Genomic DNA, 23,915 nt, shown 5'->3' with positions numbered 1-23,915 from the left:
TTTGTATTAACGCTCGTTCCGGATTATTAGCCCCTATGTGAACCCATCATTAGTCCACTCATGAATGCAGGACCACAATTTCAGCCACTGGAAAAACGCAGGGGGCATTACCACAAAGAAAAAGAAAATTATGTACATGAAAAAATGAATAATATTTGCATTGCATGTTTATTGGAATGATAATTTATCGGCAATGCGCTTTTCACTGCATCGTAATCTGTTACATGGGATAGCCCCAGGAAAACTATTTCTCACTGAGCGGCAGCTACCGCCGCCGAGTGCCGGGCAGGCAGCTACCGCCGCCGAGTGCCGGGCAGGCAGCTACCGCCGCCGAGTGCCGGGCAGGCAGCTACCGCCGCCGAGTGCCGGGCAGGCAGCTACCGCCGCCGAGTGCCGTAGACCATCCATAGGGATGGTAAATATGGACCACCGTTTGCAAACAATATAAATGCATCAAAATACGCAGGTGGCCAAAAAAATAACAAAAAAAATGATATGCGGTTATTCTGTTTATACAGCCAACAAAATTGGCAGTGTACCATTTTTGTGCACAAGGACTTTTAGGGTATGTTCACACAGCATCTTTTGCCGTGGAACTTTTGGCGCAGACACCCAAGCTGAAATTTCGCCTGAGATGCGTGGTTTTTCCTTCAATTCAATGGGAGGTAGCACTGAGGATTGCAGCGAGGAGGCTTAAAGCTGCAGCCACACGAGAAGAGACATGTCCACTCTCAGTGCGGCTTTAAAGGCTATGTACACCTTTGGTGTCAATTTGTTATTTTTTATTATTATTATTATAGCATTGTACTCATTGTAAGCTAAAAATCTTTTTTTCTATTGGTCTTTATTAAAAATATGGAGCCCTTTTCTCTGTACAGAGCCAAGTTGCTCTACTAGCAGGATCTGAATTGTCTCTCTGCTCCATCAGGCAGCTCAGCTGACGGACTCATTATCTTACTGATAAGAATGTGGCTTAAATAAGCGTTTATGACCTCTTAGTAATTTAGAGATAGCACAAAGTGAAAGTAGGATGCACACAGCTAAAAAAAACAGCTAACCCATTGTGACAGAACGGATCAATATTTTTAATAAAGACCAATTGAAAAAATGATTTTAGCCCCAAATGAGTAAAATGCAATCATGAAAAAAAAATTGATTGCCCAGAAGGTGTACATAGCCTTTAAGCTGTCGCTCTGCGATCCTCAGTGCTGCCTTCCATTGAAATGAATATTAGACAAACCATGCGGCTGCCGGTAGGATTTCAGAGCAGGTGCAGCTGTCCGCGTCAAAATTCTGCAGTAAAACCTGCTGTGTGAACAGCCCCTTATATAATTTTTCTACTTCCAGATTTATTCCTATTTCATAACAAAAAAAAACTAAAAAAACACAAACTCTGTAGAACTGAAGCTTCAAGCTTTCCACTCCATACAGGAGATCTGTTATTACACCATGACATAAAATACCGCACATAACACATTCTTGTGGGGGAAGTACAATGTGCAGAGAAATGTAACGCCGCCACACGTACAGTTAGGGAGTCTGACTCACAGCAAAACATAACAGGGGGCTTGTGCCATCTGAGGGGAGCCCATCAATCTGCTCATGTGTCAGACAGCCAATGCTTAAATTTACATAGCAGATGGTTCCAGAGGGCTGCGGATGTAACATTTACCCCCGACCCGTCTATTCTTTGTAGTTCTTAGGTCACCGAAGTTTAAGCCTATGGATGTAACAGGGGTCGGGGTAGCACTTAGCCCTTTATTTTTAGCCCGAGAACAGTCTTCCTCCCTGGAAGAACCTGCATTGAATATGTAAAGGTAGGTTCACACACCGCAAGTTTTTGGAAGAGATTTTTGGAACGATAAAAATCAGTTCCATTTATCTGAACGGGTGCATGGATTTTTACATGGATTTGCATGGAACAGTCACGGATATATCTGCAATCTGAACGTCCCCCGGAGCGATATCATGCCTGCAGCTTCCCGACAGCCATCAGCTCTCCATAGAAGTTGTCAACTGGGCGTGACCATTTTATTTTTTTTGGGAGGGGAGGGGGGAGGGGGGGTATGTCCCTGCACAGTCTGACGTTATCCAATCAGTGCTGCTGGCATCATATTGTGCAGGGAACACTCCCTCATTTCCCCCCCCATTAATAAAAATCTAGTAGGAATAAAAGAGCAACAGCACGATACAAGGTTATACGAAAAGATGCTCCAGCTCTATTACATGGGGAACGCAGGCCGGCCTGTCAGGAGCGGGGACGGGTGCTCCTACAGGGATGTGATCAAAGCTGACGTTCAGAAACAAGAAAAAAAATATTACAATATATTCAAACAAACACCCTACTCTTTATCTATTACAACACCCTTAATAACTTTAATTTAGGGCTCATGCACACAAACGTATTTTCTTTCCGCTTCCGTTCCGTTTTTTTTGTGGACTGTATGCGGAACCATTCACTTCAATGGGTCCGCAAAAACAACGGAAGGTACTCCATGGGCATTAAGTTTCCCTATTTCCGTTCCGCAAAAAGGTAGTGCATGTCCTATTACTGTCCGCAAATCACGGTCCGAGGCCCAATTCAAGTGAATGGGTTTGCAAAAAAATACGGAACGCACGCGGAAAACATCCGTATGTTATCCGTATTTTGCGGATCCATACTGTAGAAATGTTATGCCCAGCCCATATTGCTCATGTGTTTGGTGATTAATAAGTTACTGTTTCCGTTTCTGAGCCGCAAAAAAAAAAGATCAAATACGGAACCAATATGGATATGTTTTGTGCAATAACGGAACGGAAGAGGACTTAAAACAGAGAAGAAGAAAAAAAAAAACAGATGCGGAACAGATCTGTGAAAAACGGACCGCAAAACAACAAAAGTTGTGTGCATGAGCCCTTAGGCAGAGGTCACATCTGCATTCAGGACCTCCACTGCAGATTCCATTAAAAACAGGAAAAAATGCAGGACTCCTGAGCATAGACCAGACAGTCCCCATTATAGTCACTGGGGTCCGTCCAGCCCAGGTCATCTCAGTTATGTGCTGGATCTCTTATTTTCTTTCTTCTTCTATATCAGAACAACAGAAATCAGCAGCACCAATGTGAACAAGGCCTTAGTAAGAACCTTCTATTTTAGGCTAGTTTCAAACAGGTGAGTTCAATGCGAGAAACACGCCGTGTGTGTGTAAGGCCTCATGCACGCGAAAGTTGTTTTGGTCCGCATCCGAGCCGCAGTTTTGGCAGTTCGATTGCGACCCATTCAATTCAATGGGGCCGCAAAAGAAGCGGATAGCACTCCGTCTGCTGTCCGCATCCGTTGCTCCGTTCCATGGTCTGCAAAAAAATTAAAATTCAAAAAACAAAATAAAATAAAAATATATATATCCTGTCCTATTCTTGTCCGTTTTGCGAACAAGAATAGGCAGTTAATATTAATGGCTGTCCGTGCCGTTCCGCAAATTGCAGAACGCACACAGACGCCATCCGTGTTTTGCGGACTGCAAAACACGCAACGGTCGTGTGCATGTAGCCTAAGGGTAAATTCAAATCTGCAGCATGCCTGATCCGGCACCAATGCCACCCATTAGCTGGACAACAAGCGCTGCATGCAACTATTTTTGTCTGGCCAAAACCCAGCATTTATGCCAGAAAGCGGCCACAGCACCACCAGACCCCATTATAGTCAAGTGGGATTCAGCTGTGAACTGTAGAATCCAGCAATGCAGATTTAGTATATGCAAATAAGCCTCTATGAGCAATGGAGGTGTTACCATTACACCTACAGGCTCTGCTCTCTCTGCAACTGCTGCGCCCTCAGACAGGGCCAGAGCAATCTAGGGGGAAGAGGGTGCGGCAACTGCAGAGAGAGCAGAACCTCTCTAGTGTAAAATCAACACCCTTGTTGCTCCTAAAGGCTCATTTGCATATATTAAGACATTTTTCTCAGTAACGCGGGCACATAAGAACATGGGACCAACACAGACGCCTTCAGCTGCCAAGCGCACATGTAACAGGTCAGCCAGTGTCATAGGGACAGAACTGCTGACAGATGCCCTTTAAAGTGGCGGCTTAGGGCTCTTTCACACTTGCGTTGTTCTGTTCCGGCATAGAGTTCCGTCGTCGGGGCTCTATGCCGGAAGAATCCTGATCAGGATTATCCTAATGCATTCTGAATGGAGAGAAATCCGTTCAGGATGCATCAGGATGTCTTCAGTTCCGGAACGGAATGTTTGTTGGCCGGAGAAAATACTGCAGCATGCTGCGCTTTTTGCTCCGGCCAAAAATCCGGAACACTTGCCGCAAGGGCGCCCCAAGCGCGTCAGGGCGCCCCAAGCGCATGGATCATGTGATCGCATGGACCACGTCATCCATGCGCATGGGGCGCTCTGACGTCATTCTGGAGCGTCCCGGGAGCCGCACGGACTGTAAGTATACTGCTCCCCCGCTCCCCGCTCCCACTATGGCAACCAGGACTTTAATAGCGTCCTGGGTGCCATAGTAACACTGAACGCATTTGGAAGACGGTTCCGTCTTCAAATGCTTTCAGTACACTTGCGTTTTTCCGGATCCGGAGTGTAATTCCGGCAAGTGGAGTACATGCCGGATCCGGACAACGCAAGTGTGAAAGAGGCCTTAGTATGGTGCACTATGTAAGGGCAGCACATTAAAGCTACAGGCCCATACTTTAAGGCCATCTACACATGGGTGCGGGCTGCACGAACCACACACACAAAAAAAAAAAAAATTAAAATAAAAAACAGCTCGCTTGCATATTACTAAGGCTAGTTTCACACTACCGTTTTGGCTTTCCGTTTCTGAGATCCGTTCAGGGCTCTCACAAGCGCTCCAAAACGGATCAGTTTTGCCCTAATGCATTCTGAATGGAAAAGGATCCGCTCAGAACGCATCAGTTTGCCTCCGATCATCTCCATTCCGCTTTGGAGGCTTACAGCGTTTTGGCGTCCGTCTGACGAAACTGAGCCAAACGGATCCGTTTTCTATGACACAATCTGGCACAATAGAAAACAGATCCGTCTTGGCTATGTTAAAGATAATACAAACGGATCCGTTCTGAACGGATGCAGACGGTTGTATTATCTGAACGGATCCGCACCAAACGAGAGTGTGAAAGTAGCCTAAGAATGCAGATGTGTCACCAACGGTTCTATAACACAGGTATTGTCTTCAGACGGTTGATCATGCCGACAGATGCTCTTTAAATTCTTACTCATTCTGGGCTTTGACGTCCCGGAGGCGGTTCTATCGGTGACTGACAGCCTTCCTGCTATAACTGTACATACAGAGACAGCTGTCAATCACTGATAGGACCGCCTCCTGGACTACAAAGCCCAGAATGAGCAGGAATTTAAAAATATTAAATTACAACTTTTACAGAATTATATCCCATAAAGCTCCGTCTGCTCTATAACATGCTGGCGGCAGATTGGACAGCATTTTCATGGTGACAGGTTCCCTTTAAAGTCACTGCACAATGTCTCATGCAGACACGATACTTCCCAAAGAAAAAAAAACAGAGCAAACGTCCTGCGCTGATCGAGCAGAAAATGCTGAGAGATTTCAGCACTGAAGACTACAGAACTGTGAATGCAGCTCATCAATACGAGAAGGTCATGTAGATGCTGGCTCATCGTGTGCTCACTCCAGAGCTGCATGCACACTTCTGCAGTCTTCCTACATGTTGTACACAGCGTGGTCTGGTCTTTCACCAGACGGGGAGTAACTGCGCATAGAAATCATCTGCTGGCGCCAATAACATACTCGGCAGTCACAGGTGGTAATGCTACCGATGGGGGAGGGACATGAGACGCAGGCCATGTTCTTTGTGGCTGGTGCACTGTATAAACAGCGACGACCCCCAAAATACCTAAAACGAAGAAGCTGTAGTGCATCATGAAGCTCAGCTGTCACTCCCCCCCTCCAAAATAGACAACTTCTGACCGAGCAAAGCAGTCAGACACTGGTGGCAAAACTAAAGTATATCCCATCAAGGAAAAACCTAGTTAAAGATGGTTTTCCAGTAGTAAAAAAATTAAAATAAATAATAATAATAATAATAATAAACACGCTCCCCAGACGCTGCAGTTTTGATACGGCCCGGGTCCTTGCTGGTCTCCAATTCCCAGTTGTGTTTCCACCAATCACTGGCCACAGGGATGACCCGCCTCAGCCAGTGATTGGCTAAGGGGCATTTCCCGTGTCAAGACAGGACCAGGAAGTAGAAAGCAGCAGAAACGCGGGGGAGTTCCTGGACTTGTCGTGTTTTACGGATGATCAGAAAATAAATTTTCAGCTGTGCAGTGTCTGTGGGGCACAGATGACACACGGAGAGCAAAAAACGGACACACGGACCAAAACCGGATCAGTCATGGAAATCTTCATCTCATCACAGATTACATCACAGACACGGACGTGTGGCTATAGCTGAAGGGTGGATTCACACGCTCTGTGCGTGCACTCAGTCCAAGAAACGCTGCCCCCGTGTCGGCCACGCGTCCTGGACTGACTGCATGGTAACTTGCTATTATGCAGTCAGTTCAGGTCGGGGGGGGGGGGGGGGGGGGTCTCGGTCGGTCCTGGAGATTTGTCTGACACGTGGGGAGTGTTTCCCAGACTGAGCATGGTTGTGTGAATCAGGCCAGGGACATTCACATGGTGGCCGCGTGGTGTTGTGCTGCTCTCTACTTCCCATTCATATCAAAGAGAGGCAGAGCTGATGATCGCGGAGCAGCGGCTTTTAGCCAGGGATGCCCAAGCCGTGGCCCTCCAGCTGTTGCAAACCTGCAACTCCCAACGTACCTAGACAGCCTACAAATATCAGTGCATGATGGGAGCTGTAGTTTTGCAACAGCTGGGAGGGCCGCAGGTTGGGCATCCCTGGCTTAAAGCCTTCCGACAGAGACAGGACGTGTTCGTTTTTAACGTGGCTGCGGCTTTAAACTGCCGATCCACGACTTTCAACGCTGCCTCCTATTAAGAGGTATAGGAGCCAGAAAGAAAAAACTAAAACCTGTGTGAACAGCCCCTAAATATTATCTAAGGACGGCACACAAATAATTTCAAAAGGTTGTCTCAGTACTACAGACATGCTCCTGGGATATGCTATCAATAACTGTTCAATGGGTGACTGACCGCTGGGATCCCCAGGACCACCAAACAGAACGTGGGTTGTGTCCCCCCATTAACCCTAAGGCCCCTTGCAGACGAGAGTGTCCAGATGCCTTGCGAATACGTTCCGTGAAGAAAGCGTGATTTCACAGGCAGAGTCATTCAGTTTTGTTTGCGATTGCGTTGATTTATTGCGGTTTGTTGGTTTATTGCGCGAGTGCAATGCCTTTTGCACGCGCGTGAAAAAACTGAATGTATACAAACAACATCTCTTAGCAACCATCCGTGAAAAACGTATGCGATTTTCACGCAGCTCCGTTCACTTCTATGGGGCCTGCGTTGCGTGAAAATCGCAAAATATAGAACATGCTGCGATTTTCACGCAACGCAGAAGTGATGTCTGAAAACCAACGCTCATGTACACAGCCCCATTGAAATGAATGGGTCCGGATTCCGTGTGGGCACAATGCGTTCGCATCACGCATTGCACCCGCGCGGAATACTCGCTTGTGTGAAAGGAGATAGCCGAGTACAGTGCAGGAAGAGCCGTAGAACTGACGCGTGCCACGCAAAAAAATAAATACATCATAGTTATTACATTACTTAAACTAAGACACAAGCAAGAAGAAAACATAAGTGACATTTCACGGCCTCGGGCCACCACACGTCCCAGACAACCACACGCAAAACCTGCGACGACTCCTCGCCAATGACACAGTCCACTGACTCACTTACCTACTACTACAAGAAGCCACATACCTAGCCTGGACGGGCAGCCATGGCAGGGCTCGTGTAGCCGCGCTGAGGCATCGATCGCTTTCTCCAGGTTTACAAGGGGAACATCTAGTGCAGACACATTGATCGACACTAGATCATTTTCTGCCAATACGTCCCCCCCCACCCAGTGTAGAATGTGGGGGAGGGCAGGTACAGGAATGTAAACAGGAGCGGGGGAGGGGGAGCTGCACGCCATCTCCGCTATGGATCCAGTGATGCACGTCCGGTGTGCGGTGCACTTCACTGCTGGAGTGCAGGACTTAAAGGGGAACGAGCGGTGAATCTCTTCTGTCAGGTCATGGATATGTAATGGCGGCATCTGCGAGGTGGACCACGACAAAAGCACCACAATAGACGGGTAATAGACGGACGGTCCCTACATCTCAGATGACCATTCACAAGTGGACTTCCCATTCAATAAATACAAGACCCGGATTTTTTGAAAATGTGAATTGTGAAATACAGCAGTCACAAATCACTGAGACACCCTAAAGTGTGTGTCAGGTAAGGAGTGCCCCCCCCCCCCCCCCATTAGAAAAGCAGTAGATGCTAAGATCTGACTGCAATCTAAGGTGACGTCAGTAGATCAGACCTGTCTGCTGCGTCCTCAGTCACCCATTATCTACGCAAATAGCAAAAAAATATATATCAAGGAGCTTGCAATCAGGTTAGGGTTAAGCTTTTGTAAGGTGCAGTTCACACCTGCATGGAGCTTCCCATTCCCCGGATTTGGAAAAATAATAAAAAAAATAAAAATAAAAGCCTGATCCGTCTAAGGGCTGTTTCACACGAGCAAGACCATTGCGGGAATTGCGCTCTGTGTGATCATCCGTTCTGGGCGTTATCATGATTTATAATGCGGTGTGTCTCTGCTTGACCTTATCGTTACAGAATCATAATGACACAAAGCTGTCAGTGTGAACCTGTATCATTTCTGGAACGCTGGCCATCTGGAACCGCATGTGTTCCAAATGCGGGACGCATGGAGCATGCACAGAAAATGCTCAGCCCTCCCCCGCCTCTATAAGCTTGCTGGACGCCAGGAGGAAGAAAGAGACCAGGCCCCAGACCTCCTAAACACCGCCAGGAGGGTCCGGCGTGTCGGCATTACCTCCCAGTAACGCCACCACAATATAGTCTTAGACCCAGAAGGATGGCCCCAGACTAGGCAGGCGCCGCACCAGGTAAACCCTATCTCCTATACACATGCGGGGCTCCTGCAGCCTAATCTTCTAGCTCTCCACTATAGGTCCTATCCCTAGGACAGGAACTGGTGCAGAGCCCCTCCTTAAGAGCTCTCCACGAAGGTTCCTGTTTCCTGTCCTGGGTGGAGGCGGTCTCTCAAGGGTGCTGCTGTCATGGGCGTAGGGGAAATCATAGTTACTGCTGGATGAACCTTCTGCAACTTTCTATTATATTTTGTTTCCAAGACCTCTGCTTGCTGACAGTGAATCTACAGATCTGTTCCCATTCTAGCAGCAGAAGTCTCCCTGATGGAGCGCTACAATGTTCTTAGTGCAGGAACTTGAGTCCAGGTGGCTGAGCCTACAGAGGATTGTCTACACTGGAAACTATTGTAGCAAACCCTCAGCTGAGAGGAAGTCACACACTGCAGATTGTCATGTGGATTCCGAAAGTCTGTGACAGTTTACCTCACAGCACATGTGGACGGGGCTTTCAAAACTGCATTCGTGTGACCCGGAAGGAAAAAAAGAAGAAAAAAAGAAATCTATCCAGAATTTTCTGCTGCAGATCTGAAGAGAGAATGGCACTCGGAAATGAGCAGGATGAGATCCTCCACGTGTAGATTCTGCATAGATTCATTCAATGCAAGCAACAGAGATCTTATAAATCAGGCCATCACAGAGGAAACAAAGATACACCTCTAGGCTTAGCAACATATATGGAACCATTCATTTCAACGGATCCGTTTCCGTATTTCCGTTCAAAGATTGAACATGTCCTATTATTGTCCGCATAACGGACAAAGATAGAACTGTTCTATCAGGGGCCAGCTGTTCCGTTAACAACGCAATGCACACGGACGTCATCAGCATTTTTTGCGGACCGCAAAATACTGAAAAAGCCATATGATTGTCTACGACCAGCGTTAGGCCTCTTGCACACGACCATATGGCTTTTTCAGTATTTTGCGGTCTGCAAAAAACGGACCCGCAAAAAATACGGATAACGTCCTTGTGCATTCCGTTTTTTGCGGAACGGAACATCTGGCCCCTGATAGAACAGTACTATCCTTGTCCGTTATGCAGACAATAATAGGACATGTTCTATCTTTGAACGGAATGGAAAAACGGAAAAATGGAAACGGAAGGCATACGGAGTACCTTCCGTTTTTTTTGCAGATCCATTGAAATGAATGGTTCCGTATACGGAATGCAAAAAAATGGAAGGGAAAAAAAAAAAAAAAAAAAAAAACATCCCCCTTTGTCCATTCCAGGGTTTTTTGTCCGTTCCACAAAAAAATAAATACATGTCCTATTAATGTCCGCATTACAGACAAGGATAGGACTCTTCTATTAGGGGCCGGCCCTCCCATAAAATGCGGACGACAAAACACCAACAGTCATGTGCAACTCTACCTGAGCGTTCTGAAAGGAGCGCTCTGTATGCGCGATTGTACGGGCGTTTACAAGCGCGCATACAGAGACAAGCGTACACACAGTGTCGCGCGTTCCCTAAAGTCTATGTACGGGAACGCGCGACAAGCGCCCAAAAAAACGCTCCTGTACTTGTTTGAGCGTCGGGCGTTTTACAGCGCGATCGTACGCGCTGTAAAACGCCCAGGTGAGAACCATTCCCATAGGGAAGCATTAGGTTTCTCCTTGTTGAGCGTTTTACAGCGCGTAGGAACGCGCTGTAAAACGCTCAGGTCTGAACTGAGCCTAAGAGAGGGATCTCCATTCAGGGGATTCTACAATCATTTTGTGCATAGGTACAGCCACATGTAAAGCATATCTGGCCGAAATCTAAAAGGAGGATTCTGGTCTGGACTGAAGAGCCGACAATCCAACCTTATAATCTAATACTAGAGGAGAAGGACCCTGATCTAGACTGAATCCTGTTGTGTATGGGTACGTCCACATGCAGCATATCTGGCCAAAATCCACATCTGCACTAAATTTGCCACCGATTTCCCCCTCTGCACTGCAAAAAGTGACATCTGCAGCAGTAATCGGGAGCATGAAGTTGTTGCTGAGGATTTAGCCCGGGGTCACCCAGTGTTGGGCAGTGCCAGCAGAATGACCATTTCTGAATTATCATCCACATGCTGCAGAAAAAAAAATAAAAAAAATGCGGAAAAGGTGCGGTATTACGGATTTAAAATCCGCAGCATGTCAACTTATACAGCGGATCTGTGGTGCAGATTTCACCCGTTGCAAATTAGAGGGCGAAATGTAATACACGCAGTTTAATTGCAGAAATGCAGCAAAATCCACAGCAGATTTTTCCATTGCATTTCAGACACTTGTAAACCCGGCCTTAAAATCAGCCTCGTGTGGTCATTTCTATGCTCATCTACGTAGACTGAAAGGCTAGCAATCTAACCTCCGGATAAACCACGGACAGGTGAAAAGGAGGGGAAAGGGACTGGTCCTGGATTGTTAGCAGTGCTGAAGATGAGAGATCCAATCACATCTATGCATCCAACCCACACTAGACTGGGGAGCTTGCACTCTAATCTTATATGACGGTGACAAGTTTACAGTCTATCTCCACTATCAGACCTTGGACGACCCATATTGCACTGTGGAGCTGCATTCACAATTTTGCAGACTTCAGAGCCAAAACCATCCTGCGCTCCCCTGCTTGTTCAGCGCCGGCCACTCGGCAAGGAGGTGAGGCTATGTTCACACTCAGAATTTGCCTATTCCAAATCCAGTGTGCATTTTCCAGATAATCCAAGGCTGAAACTGACATTTTTGCCACGGATGTGCCAGTGGATCCGCACGTGGAATAGCCCCATTGTCATTTGAGATTTTCCTTGCAGAATCCACACAAATAATGAACGCGCTGTGCATTTCATGATCTGCTCCTCGCTCATTATTCCACGCTGATGAATGCTCGTTATCGTCCTGAACATGTGAGCATACCCTTAAGGCTACTTTCACACTAGCGGCACAGACCTCCGGCAGGCTGTTCCGTCGGGTGAACAGCCTGTCGGATCCGTCCTGCCGCTAGTGACCGTGTGCCCCCGGACTGCTGCTCCGTCCCCATTGACTATAATGGGGGAGAAGTTCCGGCGGAGGAACGGCGAGAGGCAGCTGGACTAAAATTTCATGTCCGACATTTATTCCGGCAGCCTCCGCCCCGCCCCCATTATAGTCAATGGGAACGGAGCGGCAGTCCGGGGGCACACGTTCACTTGCGGCAGGACGGATCTGGCAGGCTGTCCGTGCCACTAGTGTGAAAGTAGCCAAAAGGGGTTGTCTCATCTTAGACATTGGTGACATTTCGTTAGGATGTGGCTCCAATGACAGATAGCTGCGGGTCTTAGAGGTTGAACTATCCGACATTAGTAGTAGGGCCTAATGATATGCCATCAAAGTCTGAGATGACAATCCCTTTAAGGGTCTGTCCGATGACATGCTTGCTGACTATTTCCAATAACCAACAGCAAATAAAGCTGTGGGATAAAAACAGAGGCAGTGACCCACTGTGCAATAAAAACGAAATCGTTACAAAGTGACATCATCAGTATCTGATCGGTGGGGATCCGACACCCGGGATCCCAGCTGATCAGCTGCTTGAGAAGTGAGCGCCGCAGCCTTCTCTCCGCTTTTCCTAGGCCGATTGACTTCATGTTCATCGATCACATGGCCTAGGAGCAGCTCAGCCCCATAGAAGTGAATGCGGCCGGGTGCAATACCAAACACTGCCACTATACAATGTACGGCACCGTGCTTGGTGGCAGCGGCGCTCACAGCGCCTTCTTAAAGGGGTTATCCCCACCCCATGTGCCGGGCCCCTCGGAGGGAATATACTTACCCAGCTCCCCGCTCCGCTGCTGCTTCTCCCTGTACACTGATGAAAACATTCGGTGTCAGGGGGGAGGGGAGCAACCAATGGCAGGCGGGGATGGGGACGAGCCTTCCTAGCATCACGGGTGACGCTAGGAGGCTCGTCCCCATCTACCATTGGCTGCCCGACACCGGATGTTTTCATCAGTGTACAGGGAGAAGCAGGAGCGGGGACCAGGAGGGGAGCGGGGTAAGTATATTGCCTCTGAGGGGGCTGTTTGTGATAACGGATAACCCCTTTAAACAGCTGATCAGCGGGGGGTCCCAGTTGTCAGACCCCCACAGATCAGATACTAAATGACCTATCCTGAAAAATCTTGGAAAACCTTTTAAAAGGGGTTTTCCGGGCTAAGGATATTTATTACAGGTCACCAATATCAGTCTGGTGGAGGTTGGACGCCCAGAACCCCCCCCCACATTCAGCTATTAGCTCCAGCCGCCAGCACCACCAGGGAGAACACAGCCGGAAGCTCCATTCAAAGAGTAGTGCAGGGTTACTGCAGCTCAGCTCCCATTCAAGAGGACTGGTCACCCACATCGCTAGCCCAGAAAATACTTCAACTTTTTAAGTAGATTATTTGTAAAATTAAAATAAAATAAAAAATAAAAAAAAGTAAGAAGATTACCAATATTAGAAGAAGGTTATAGTTTGGTCTGACCCTTGAATGAAGAGCTAGCAATCTAATTATACTCCCCACATCAGACAGGACAATGGGATAGAGAGACTAAACCACGGACCATCGTGTGCAACCTGCGGCTCCCCGGCCGCTGAGAAGCTACGAATGCCAACGAGACGCACTTGCATGCTGGGAGTTGTAGTTTTGCAAAAGTAGTACTGCTGCAGTTTGGACAAGAACCAGCATCAAGTTAGAGGCAGATAGTGAGGAGATATCTGGGGTAGTAGGATACATACAGGCCTGGGCTGAGGAGCATGCAATCTACTAAGAAACTAGAAAACTTCTACACTGAGGAGCTTAAAATGTACGAGATTCTTATAACATCAGAGAAGAGAGGACCCTGCTCCCAAGAGCTTACAATTTACTAATATAATGGAGAGAACTGGAAGCGGGCTGCTTGAGGCCTAGACTAAAGAGCTGGCAATTATAAGGGTAAGGCAAGGACTGATAAGCAAAACCAGGACCGGGTCAAAAACCCAGAACAGGAGCAAATCTTTCCACTTCTGGTCCTGATGTGTGAACCAGGCCTAATACTGAAATGGGAAACTCAGAACTAGACTGCAGAGCTGACAATCTAACCCTATAATACAACACTAGAGGAAGAGGATTCTGGTCTAGACTGCAGAGCTGACAATCTAACCCTATAATACAATAGTAGAGGAAGAGGACTGTGGTCTAGACTGCAGAGCTGACAATCTAACCCTATAATACAATACTAGAGGAAGAGGATTTAGACCGAAGAGCTGACAATCTAACCCTATAATACAATAGTAGAGGAAGAGGACTCTGGTCTAGACCGAAGAGCTGACAATCTAACCCTATAATTAGTGTTGAGCGAACTTGTGTTTTAAGTTCGGCGTCTAAAGTTCGGGTTATGGATTCTAATATCCGTTATGGTCCGTGGTAGCGGAATCCATAACACGATTCTTCGATAACCCCAACTTTAGACGCCGAACTTAAAACACAAGTTCGCTCAACACTACTAGAGGAAGAGGACTCTGGTCTAGACCAAAGAGCTGACAATCTGACCCTATAATACAACACTAGAGGAGGAGGATTCTGATCTAGTCTAAAGAGCTGACAATCTAACCCCAATACTAGAGGAGGAGGACTCTGGTCTAGACTGAAGAGCTGACCATCTAACCTTATGATACAATAGTAGAGGAGAAGGATTCTGGTCTAGACTGAAGAGCTGACCATCTAACCTTATGATACAATAGTAGAGGAGGAGGACTCTGGTCTAGACTTTAGAGCTTGCAATCTAACCTTATGATACAATAGTAGAGGAGAAGGATTCTGGTCTAGACTGAAGAGCTTGCAATCTAACCTTATGATACAATAGTAGAGGAGGAGGATTCTGGTCTAGACTGAAGAGCTTGCAATCTATTCAGCTAAAGGGAGACAGGAGGGAAGGAATTCAAGACTTGACTGAAGAGCTTGCAATCAGGCCTTACAGGAGACACTAAAAAGTTGAGCATACACACAGCGCGGGGGAGAGGAATAAGTTTAGGCTGAAGAGCTTTCCATCTAGAGACAGAGGTGCCTGAGGGCAGCAGGGCTGGGGGAGGGGAGCTGCAGGAATGTAAACAGAGCTGAGGAGGGGGTCCTCGCTGCTCTCCCCTCCGCTCAGTGCGGGTTTCACCCGGCAAGGCACCATGGTATAATAGGCAGAAGAGCTAGCACTCTAAAAGTTGCGAGACAATCCGCCAGACGCAAGGCCCGGGAGAGTAGTTACCTGGAGGAGGGGGTGGGCACAGGAGGTCGCGCAGTCTCTCAGGCCGGGGGCCCCGGTGTGAGGTGAGGCTTGGAAAGGACTCCGGACGCCCCCCTGAAGGCCGCGGTCAAGGCGGGATCCTCAGCCCGGAGAAAGGCCTAGACGGCCGGGGAAGGTAGAGGAGGGGGGCGGCGGAATACGCAACGACGACCCCTGTTCAAAATGGAGGGAGGGGCAGAGCCCGCTCCGCGGCGCCCCGGCGTCGTCCGTCCGCCGGTCCCGTCCCGATATTCTTATTATATTTATTATTAATATTGTGATTATTCTCCCGCAAAAAAAAAAATTCTCCTCAAAGCCGCGCACGCAACCGGCCAACCTCAACCTCGCCACGGCCCGCAGCACCTCCCGCCGCCCAACCACTCACCGCCATTGGTGCAGAGCAAAACATCCTGCTACACTATTGGCCGACTGAACTGTCAATTCTTGTTGCCCCGCCCCATAGCCTCAAGCGCACTGTTGCATTGGCGGACGAAAAAGCATCAAGATACTTTATTGGTCAACTGGACTGTCAGTCATTTTGCCCCCTCCCCTTTTCTTGTCCTGCTTTTTACGTCAACGCTTCTTTTTCACGGTCGGATGGGTATTCCCCGCCCCTAGGAGGCGTGTCCTAGGTTATGCGAAGACAATGAAAATGACGTTTTCAAAGGGAGGTCAATCAAGAGGTGGCCCCGCCTACATTTGATGACGCGCCTTGGATTGCTTGGTGCTTGTTGCGTTCAAGAAGTCGAATGCGAGATTGATTGACAGGCAGAAGGAGTCTTGCGCACATGCGCAGTAAGATAACAAGCTGTTACATCACGCACCCTGAATGGCCGTTAGGGGGCGCATGTCTTACAGATAAGGCGCTTTTCTTTTTTTTTTAACCCCTTGAGCCCCGGAGGATTTTTCATTATTGAATTTTCGTTTCTTACTTTTTTTTTTTCCATTCACATAGCAGCAGGAAATTATACTTTCTATTGGCTCCATTTAGTATTTCATACAATGTGGTTAAAAAAAAATTCCAAATGGGCTGGAATTGGAAAAAAACTCAATTCTGCCACAGTTTTACAGGTAAAACTGACTTGTTTTCTTCATTTTCCGGATCAGTACGATGACACATTTGTATAGTTTTACTTGTTTTAATACTGAAAAAATATATTTTTTTCTTTTTATTGCCATTTTCTGACCTCCATACGTTTTTTTTAGATCTATGGAGCAGTCTGAGGGCTCATTTTTTGCGGGACGATCAATATTTTTTATTGATACCATTTGGGACTGTGTGTGACTTTTTTATCACTTTTCATTAGATAAAAAAGCGATAAAAAAAAAACAGCAAATTGGCCATTATGATTATTTTCCATTACACTGTTCATCATACGGGATGAATACATTTACATTTTAATAATTCTGGATTTTTGGGACGCGACGATGCCTATTATGTTTATTTTTATTTTAATTCTGGGGAAAGATTTAAATTTTTACATTGTTTTATTTTTTTATATTTATTTATTTTTTACTTATTTTTTCATAACTTTTTTGGACCCTCTAGGGGACTAGAACATGCGATCTTCGGATGGCTTGTAGCTTACATTATAGTGAACTAGCACTGCATTTGTAACACCCCAGAGTTGTGTTACGAAACTCTTTTACCCCGCTACAATCTGTTAAAAGCATTTGCCTTGTCATCTAATGTAATTTCACAGTATATCCTCACAAATGTGCATTATAAGCCTTGCTAAATGTATATTGTTGTCATTCTTCATGTTCACCAGCAGGTGGCAGCAATGTTCTGGCAGGGACTTAAGCAAGTTTAGTGTTCCTGAACTGGAATAGTACATTCCAGTTTAGCTCCCCCCTCTGTGAGCAGAGTGGCTGTGCCCATATCCTGCCTCATGGGTGGAGAAGGAAGTTAAGTTAGTGTGCCAGCCACCCCGGCTAGGGGAAGGCTGTGCGTGTAGGAGCTCCCAGATATAGGGATCCAAAGCCAGGATCTTGTCTTGGCTGAGACATTGATCATCATCCCCAGCTTGAGCTCTGCAGCCTCAGCTGGTAGAAGCAAGCAGACCACTACAGTTCCAGGAAGAACCATACCCTGTGAAGATAACTGTGAGTACAGACCAGAGACCCAGGAGAAGCCATATTCCTCCTCAGCTAGTCAGTCCCTAGACAGCAGAAGATATAAAGTGCAGAAGCCAAATTCCTGCCATATTTCAGAGCAAAAAGCAGACGTCCTTTTCCTGCAAAGCTCCAGGCACATGATAGAGCAGAAGATATATTCCTGCCACACATTGCCAATACCTGCTGGGACCAAAGACTAATGCTGTACCTTGCTTGGATGAAAGCTACTACCAGTAAAGACAAGTTTGAACTTTACCCAAGGTCTGGATCTCAATTACTGCTGCAAATCCCTCTATTACTCCTACTAGCACCACACTCATTTTATTGCAAGTGAGCCAGGATACAGGAGTCCAGCCGTACCCAGGTAGGAGACACCGTTGACACCATTACCACTACCATCCAGAGACATTACACCACTCTGGCATTCCTAACCTGGTACGTGAGTTACAACACCTTAAAGGGCCCTGTGACAGTACCCTGCGCACGCTGCAATTGGCGTCACAAACAAACTATAGACTATTATACCCATATCCTGACCCACTGCATAATTTGGTGTCCATGTAACCATACCACGGTCTGGCTCTATTGCACATTGTGTTATCCTATGGAGTCCTGCCACCTACAGGCTGACATAGGAACTACACTTCTGATATGCTGGGTTTCTTCAGAAAGACCCAGGCCATCATAGCGATGAAAGGCTACCCTGATCGCCAAGTGGGAGAGCTGTTCCAGTCCCGGAAACGCAGCGTCCACAGGTTTCTGGGTGTAAATGCCATGGTCACATTTGACCACTGCATCTTTAAGGGCTAAGTTTCTGAGATAAGTGTTATTGCCGATCACAGACATTGGCCCCGGAACCTCTGCTTTTTGAAACGGACGCCATATTTAACCACCTCAGCCCCCTTAGCTTAAACACCCTTAATGACCAGGCCACTTTTTACACTTCTGACCTACACTACTTTGACCGTTTATTGCTCGGTCATGCAACTTACCACCCAAATTAATTTTTCCTCCTTTTCTTCTCAATAATAGAGATTTCATTTGGTGGTATTTCATTGCTGCTGACATTTTTACTTTTTTTTGTTATTAATCGAAATTTAACGATTTTTTGCAAAAAAATGACATTTTTCACTTTCAGTTGTAAAATTTTGCAAAAAAAAAACGACATCCATATATAAATTTTTCTCAAAATTGATTGTTCTACATGTCTTTGATAAAAAAAAAATGTTTGGGTAAAAAAAAAAATGGTTTGGGTAAAAGTTATAGCGTTTACAAACTATGGTACAAAAATTTGAATTTCCGCTTTTTGAAGCAGCTCTGACTTTCTGAGCACCTGTCATGTTTCCTGAGGTTCTACAATGGCCAGACAGTACAAACACCCCACAAATGACACCATTTTGGAAAGTAGACACCCTAAGGTATTCGCTGATGGGCATAGTGAGTTCATAGAACTTTTTATTTTTTGTCACAAGTTAGCGGAAAATGATGATGTGGTAAGTAGTTTGAAATCAAAATCTGTAAAAAATGGCCGGTGAAATCCGAAAGGTGCTCTTTGGAATGAGGGCCCCTTTGCCCACCTAGGCTGAAAAAAAGTGTCACATATGTGGTATCTCCGTACTCAGGAGAAGTTGGGCAATGTGTTTTGGGGTGTCCTTTTACATATACCCATGCTGGGGGAAATAAATATCTTGGTCAAATGCCAACTTTGTATAAAAAAATGGGAAAAGTTGTCTTTTGCCAAGATATTTATCTCACCCAGCATGGGTATATGTAAAATGACACCCCAAAACACATTGCCCAACTTCTCCTGAGTACGGCGATACCACATGTGTGACACTTTTTTGCAGCCTAGGTGGGCAAAGGGGCCCACATTCCAAAAAGCACCTTTCGGATTTCACCGGCCATTTTTTACAGATTTTGATTTCAAACTACTTACCACACATTTGGGCCCCTAGAATGCCAGGGCAGTATAACTACCCCACAAGTGACCCCATTTTGGAAAGAAGACACGCCAAGGTATTCGCTGATAGGCATTGTGAGTTCATGGAAGTTTTTATTTTTTGTTACAAGTTAGTGGAATATGAGACTTTGTAAGAAAAAAAATAAAAAATCATCATTTTCCGCTAACTTGTGACAAAAAATAAAAAATTATAGGAACTCGCCATGCTCCTCACGGAATACCTTGCGGTGTCTTCTTTCCAAAATGGGGTCACTTGTGGGGTAGTTATACTGCCCTGGCATTCTAGGGGCCCTAATGCGTGGTAAGTAGTTTGAAATCAGAATCTGTAAAAAATGGCCGGTGAAATCCTAAAGGTGCTCTTTGGAATGTGGCCCCCTTTGCCCACCTAGGCTGCAAAAAAGTGTCACATATGTGGTATCTCCGTACTCAGGAGAAGTTGGGCAATGTGTTTTGGGGTGTCATTTTACATATACCCATGCTGGGTGAGAGAAATATCTCGGCAAAAGACAACTTTTCCCATTTTTTTTATACAAAGTTGGCATTTGACCAAGATATTTCTCTCACCCAGCATGGGTATATGTAAAATGAAACCCCAAAACACATTCCCCAACTTCTCCTGAGTACGGCGATACCACATGTGTGACACTTTTTTGCAGCCTAGATGCGCAAAGGTGCCCAAATTCCTTTTAGGAGGGCATTTTTAGACATGTGGATCCCAGACTTCTTCTCACGCCTTAGGGCCCCTAAAAAGCCAGGGCAGTATAAATACCCCACATGTGACCCCATTTTGGAAAGAAGACACCCCAAGGTATTCAATGAGGGGCATGGCGAGTTCATAGAAAAAAAATTTTTTGGCACAAGTTAGCGGAAATTGATTTTTTGGGGTTTTTTCTCACAAAGTCTCCCTTTCCGCTAACTTGAGACAAAAATTTCAATCTTTCATGGACTCAATATGTCCCTCAGCGAATACCTTGGGGTGTCTTCTTTCCAAAATGGGGTCATTTGTGGGGTGTTTGTACTGCCCTGGCATTTGAGGGTCTCCGCAATCATTACATGTATGGCCAGCATTAGGAGTTTCTGCTATTCTCCTTATATTGAGCATACGGGTAATGAGATTTTTTTTTTTCGTTCAGCCTCAGGGCTGAAAGAAAAAATGAACGGCACAGATTTCTTCATTCGCATCGATTAATGTGGATGAAAAAATCTCTGCCAAAAAAAAAAAAGGAGGGGAAAGGCGTCTGCCAGGACATAGGAGCTCCGCCCAACATCCATACCCACTTAGCCCGTATGCCCTGGCAAACCAGATTTATCCATTCACATCAATCGATGTGGATAAATAAATCATTGCCGGGATTTTTTATTTTTTTTTATATATACAAAGTGTTTGCCAAAGCATATGAACACCGCCGCCTCCTCAGCTCATATGCCTCGGCAAACGTATCTTTTACTGCAGAGGAGAAATCTCGACTTTTGTGTAATCTGACAGCAGCGCAATGCTATTGTCAGAATGCACATCAGTGCTGCAGCTAGTCGATCGGTTGGTCCACCTGGAAGGTAAAAAAAACAAAACAAAAAAGAAAAAACCAGGCCGCAACGCAATAAATTTTATTAACTTTATAATAAGTTTTGAACAGAACATATAAACTTTTTTTAACTTTTTGAACTGAAAGTTAACTTTTTTGCTTACTGGTGTTTTTTTTTGTTTTTTGTTTTTTTACCTTTTATAGGACAAACCTCTCCTTCCCCATGGGACAATGTGCAAAGCGCAAATCGCCCAAAGATGTGGCGAAGTACATTATGCACTTTATCCCAGGTGAAAGGAGAGGTTTGCAGTAGCTGTAAGTGTAAGGGCCCTAATAGCCCTGTGTGCCTGTACTGTGAGATGCAATCCCTATGCTAAGTGTACCTGTGTGTGGTACTTCCGGAAACACTCTCCAAAGCATAGGGCAGGGTGGTCAGGACAGTCAGGACAGAAATAGCGGGTGTCACGCCTTATTCCACTCCTGCTACAGACACGACATCTTTTTCGGGGTGACGGTTGGGTTGAGGTACCAGGAACAACACTGGGGAAATGTCGTTCGTGTAGACGGCTCACTACACTGATGGTTGGGGCCACGGAACCTCCTGGATACAGGAGGTTCTCGATGATCTCTTCCTGAAATTTGAGGAAGGATCGTGTTCTCCCAGCCTTACTGTAGAGAACAAAACTATTATATGCAGCCAATTGAATTAAATATACAGACACCTTCTTATACCAGCGTCTGGGGCGTTGGGAAACTAAATACTGAGCCAACATCTGGTCATTGAAGTCCACCCCTCTCATGAGCGCATTATAGTCGTGTACTGAGAGGGACTTTTCAATGACACGGGTTGCTCGCTCAATTTGGATTGTCGTGTCTGCGTGAATGGAGGAGAGCATGTAAACGTCACGCTTGTCTCTCCATTTCACCGCGAGCAGTTCTTCGCTACACAAGGCAGCCCTCTCCCCCCTTGCAAGACGGGTGGTAACGAGCAGTTGGGGGAAGCCCACGCGACCAGTTCACGTGGTGCCACAGCAGCCAATCTGTTCTAGGAACAAATGCCTGAAGAGGGGCACACTTGTGTAGAAATTGTCCACATAAAGATGGTACCCCTTGCCAAATAAGGGTGACACCAAGTCCCAGACTGTCTTCCCACTGCTCCCCAGGTAGTCAGGGCAACCGAACGGCTCCAGGGTCTAATCTTTTCCCTCATAGATCCGAAATTTGTGGGTATAGCCTGTGGCCCTTTCACAGAGCTTATACAATTTGACCCCATACCGGGCGCGCTTGCTTGGGATGTATTGTTTGAAGCCAAGGCGCCCGGAAAAATGTATTAGGGACTCGTCTATGCAGATGTTTTGCTCTGGGGTATGCAAATCTGCAAATTTCTGGTTGAAGTGGTCTATGAGGGGCCGAATTTTGTGGAGCCGGTCAAAAGCTGGGTGGCCTCTGGGACGGGAGGTGGTGTTGTAGCTAAAGTGCAGGAAACGCATGATGGCCTCAAAACGTGCCCTGGACATAGCAGCAGAGAACATGGGCATGTGATGAATTGGGTTCGTGGACCAATATGACCACAATTCATGCTTTTTGGTTAGACCCATGTTGAGGAGAAGGCCCAGAAAAATTTTAATTTCGGAAACTTGGACTGGTTTCCACCGGAAAGGCTGGGCATAAAAGCTTCCAGGGTTGCCGGATATAAATTGAGTGGCATACCGATTTCTTTCTGCCACGACTAAGTCCAAGAGCTCCACAGTCAAGAACAGCTCAAAAAATCCCAGGGCCGAACCGATCTGAGCTGTCTCAACCCGAACTCCAGACTGGGCGGTGAAAGGGGGAACTACAGGTGCGGCTGAAGTTGGTGACTGCCAATCGGGGTTTGCCAGCACCTCAGGGACTCTAGGGGGTCTACGGGCCTGTCTGTGCGGTGGCTGCGACGGGGTAACTACTGCACGTGCCACCGTACCAGCTTCAACTGTCCTTCTGGTGCTCGCCACTTCACCATGTTGTACGGCAGTGCTGGTACTAGGTCCAGGAAGGGCTGCGCTGCTGGTGTATGCCTCACCACGTAATCCGACAGCGCCAGCCCCACTCTGCTGCTCTTGAAGCGGATCCTGCGCAACCTGTGGTCTAGCGACACGGGGCCGGGTACGCCTGGTTCTATCAGGGACCTCAACCTCCTCGTCCGAACTTTGGGTCAGACTGCCACTGCTTTCTACAGGTTCATATTCTGACCCGCTAGATTCGTCAGATGAGGGTTCCCATTCCTCATCCGACTGGGTCAGAATCCTGTAGGCCTCTTCAGAAGAATACCCCCTGTTTGACATTTTGGACTACTAAATTTAGGGGTATTCCCTAAGACTACCCAAGAAAAAAAGCAAGCCTGTCTTACAAAGGGGAGGCTAGCGAAGTACCGGAGGCCGCTGCGGTTGATAAAAAAATATCAAAACTGATTTTTTTATCGCCGCAGCGCTTGGAAAATGATTGTGCAGTGATCAAAAAAATATATATTTTTTGTCACTGCGGTGGGGCGGACGTGGGTGAACGCACGTGTGGGCGACCGATCAGGCCTGATCGGGCAAACACTGCGTTTTGGGTGGAGGGCGAACTAAGGTGACACTAATACTATTATAGATCTGACTGTGATCAGTTCTGATCACTTACAGATACTATAAAAGTACAAATGCTGATTAGCGATACGCTAATCAGCGAATCAGTGACTGCGGTGCGGTGGGCTGGGCGCTAACTGACGCTAACTACCTAACCAAGGGGCCTAAACTATCCTAAAACCTAACAGTCAATACCAGTGAAAAAAAAAGTGACAGTTTACACTGATCACTTTTTTCCTTTCACTAGGTGATTGACAGGGGCGATCAAGAGGTGATCAAGGGGTTAATTCAGGTGATGGGGGTGATCTGGGGCTAAGTGTGGTGTTGGTGGGTACTCACA

General features: G+C 46.6%; 1 protein-coding gene across 2 annotated transcripts in view; it reads right to left on the bottom strand.

The window, feature by feature from the left end:
* Positions 1-15,752, bottom strand: part of SMAD2 (SMAD family member 2) — a 62,095-nt gene extending 46,343 nt beyond the window's left edge. For both annotated transcript variants that reach the window (XM_040421122.1, XM_040421123.1), the window contains exon 1: positions 15,354-15,752. The gene's annotated coding sequence lies outside the window, so the exon portion shown is untranslated. The remainder of the gene's footprint in view (positions 1-15,353) is intronic.
* Positions 15,753-23,915: the final 8,163 nt, after the last annotated feature.

This window comes from Bufo bufo, chromosome 2 (genome assembly GCF_905171765.1).
Source record: "Bufo bufo chromosome 2, aBufBuf1.1, whole genome shotgun sequence".
In the NCBI taxonomy this organism is placed as follows: Eukaryota; Metazoa; Chordata; class Amphibia; order Anura; family Bufonidae; genus Bufo; species Bufo bufo.
Note: the sequence above shows the minus strand (reverse complement) of the source record. Positions and strands in the feature narration are given on the sequence as shown.